At 38.2% G+C, this 2911-nt stretch overlaps 1 protein-coding gene across 1 annotated transcript in view; it reads left to right on the forward strand.

The window, feature by feature from the left end:
* Window positions 1-1212: 1212 nt before the first annotated feature.
* CDH5 (cadherin 5, type 2 (vascular endothelium)) overlaps window positions 1213-2911 on the forward strand; it is a gene marked incomplete at its 3' end in the record, with an annotated part of 24731 nt that continues 23032 nt past the window's right edge. The window contains exon 1 of the mRNA XM_010079940.1: window positions 1213-1320. The remainder of the gene's footprint in view (window positions 1321-2911) is intronic.

The raw sequence follows: 2911 nt of genomic DNA on the forward strand, positions 1-2911 counted from the left end.
TTTGCCTGTTGTACATCATAAAGATGTAAAACAATCTAACAGACCTCATCCTTCTAGCAAGCCAGGAAATCAATGCCATCACCTGTGCTGGACTGTGATGACAAAGAGGGGCATGAGAGTATTTAGCAGTGGAACATTATTCTTTAAATTCCTACTTAACATACATTGATTATTTGACTATATTTATTATAACTGGTTCAAAAAAAGTTAGTTTTCAGTTAAGTCCCACACTTCCCAGATTTTTTTCTGCATTAGTTAGTAAAGAAATTCCTCTTCCATTTGTACTATTCAATGCCAGAGATACACCTTTGCTTTCAGATTTAACATGCAGATACAGGACAGAAAATGGCAGGTGGCACTAAGAATGCTTCACAGTCCTGCAGAAGGGTTTGGGTACTCAGAGTAGGCTGTAGAAAAGCCTACTGGCTCATCAGGTTGGGCTCACTGAACAATATCCTGACTCCAGTTCTATGCGGGTGACAGTATTAGAAACACTGATGCCTGCGCTTTGGCAAATGTCCCCCAGGCTGCCACTGCCCAGCAAGCAAGCCTCAGGAATGTAACACAAACGCTGAATCTTTCCCTTCTGTCTGCCCTGACTGGTCTCAAGACTTAAACCAACTCATCAAGATGCTACAAACATTTTCTCCTTCATTGTCTTGCTTCTGGGGTCATAATTTTACCTGCGAAGAACACTGATAAATTTCATTTTTTACATCCAGTGCTGACGGAGCTTTACAGGAACCTGGTCTCATTCATAGGAGGGCTCTAGTTTTTTTGCTTGCAGGTATAAAAATCCCTACAGATAGGACATCTCCAAACTGCTTTGAAAATCCTGTTTGTGCAAAACAGGCATGGTCTGTGCTGATCAAATATCAGCCACTATTTAAAGTACCCTTCAGATGTTTGCTAACTCCTAAAAGTCTTTATAAAATGATACTAAATAACATACAACTTTTGTATTTCTCTCAGAGCCATTTCCTTTTATTCAGCTCCCTCATTAGGGTCAGCAACAAATAAGTAGGTATAGCAATAATAAGGCTAAGTTTATCTTGTTTCCTCCACTCCCTTTTCTCACTGTATTACTAAGACTTGGAACAATAACAGGATGCCGGGATGCAGGATGGGAAAAGGCTGACTCCCAGCTGGAAAACCTTGGAGACTGGAGAGCTGAACACTCCCAGTATTGCTTAACGAAAAGAGAAGTGAATTTTTCTATTTGATCTTCATTTTCTGTACACTGCTTAACATTTTGGGATACTGTTGATTTTAGTTTGCCTGATTTGGGAACAAACCGAAGCTCTACCAACTTTGACTCAGGTAAGGCGTGAACAGTATTTGCTGTCCTTCTGCTATGAAGTTCATTTCAAAGGCTTTTTACCTCCACCAAAAATCTGTTCTAATGTCTTAAATATTCTAAGAAATGCCAGCAGACAGGCTATGAATTTTATACATATCCACAGAATCCTTTGGGCCTAACATTGATGGCACTTAAACCAAATTAAGTGCAGACCACAGCAGTGCTGCTTACAATTGACACTGGAAAAGGGAAATCTCTGGCTTTCTTGGACTACACTACAACATTCCCAGATTGTTTAAAATAAGAGACATTTTATGCTCTTTTTTTTGTAGTTCTATTTTGAAATATTTAGATTATGTTGCTGATGCTCATTCATAATGGCAAATGATGCTGCAAATTGCACCTTTAAACCCTTTGGTAAAATATTTCCCTTGCAGTGCAGACGGTTACAGACTTAGTACTGTTTTGATGAGCAGGTGTATGCTGCACTCACTCATTGGATTTGATGCACTATGTTTTATCAAAGTGGGGGTTCACTTGGTCTAAGGTGCTATGGCTTTATTGTGACCAATCCCAAGAGGAGGTGAAAGCCACCATGTATACTAACCAGCTTTGGCTATCTCTCCTGAAAAGAGATTTGTTTAAGGCTTAGAGGGGAGTTAACATAGACAAGTAAGTGACTTGGTCTCCTAAATCTCAAGTTTAAAGTGGCCCGGGTACTTTAGCACCCTAACCCTGGACTACCAGGTTTTCAGCCCCTGTTCTAAAGACCAGCAATTCTTATTTAAAAGTTTCTTGATCTCAGTGGTCTAAAACCAACCATTTTTTTTCTGATGAGGTATTTTATGAGCAGTGGCTTGATACAAAAAGTTGGTTGAAATGGCTTTTGTCTAAGACTAAAGATAGTGTAGCAAGTGCCTGAGCTAACAAGTTTGCTGTACAGCTTGCAGAGACAAAGCATTTATGCATAAGAGATGAACCAATACTGCTTTTTCTGTAAGAACTCTATTCTGCAATAGTGGGACTGTCAGTGTGCATAGTACCTTGCTGTGCTGGTTGTCACGCTGTAATAAAGATAAAGGAAGGAAAGAAATGCAAGGAAAAAAGATATGGAAGAAGATTAATTTCTGTGAGAAAATCTGTTCCATTCTTAGCTTTTGAAAACATTAAAAGTTGGTTGCTACTGCAGTTAGCAAAGGTATAGTTAATCAATGTGTCCTTGCCTCCACTGATTATAAACCATTATATCAGCATTTGTAAAATCATACGGAATTATAGATGTTCACGTAGGAAAAAATATTAGACAAAAGCAAGGATACTCCAATTATTTACAAAAAACTTCACATCTGAGGTTAATTTGTGCCTTGTAACAACAACCAATATACCAGAAACAAATCACAGAAATGCTGACTTGCAATTTATCTGCGGAATCTCCAGGAGTTACTTTTATCCTTAAATAAAGGGTGACCAACAAGAGAAAAGGACATAGCACTAATTTAGCATATGAAAGCCTTAGAATAGTACAGTATACTACAGAGAAGAATGTGGCATTACAAACAATAAAACAAATTAATTTGAGAGCAAAAGATAAACTCAATTAACAAATCATTC

This window comes from Pterocles gutturalis, unplaced genomic scaffold, assembly GCF_000699245.1.
Source record: "Pterocles gutturalis isolate BGI_N339 unplaced genomic scaffold, ASM69924v1 scaffold35829, whole genome shotgun sequence".
NCBI lineage: Eukaryota > Metazoa > Chordata > Aves > Pterocliformes > Pteroclidae > Pterocles > Pterocles gutturalis.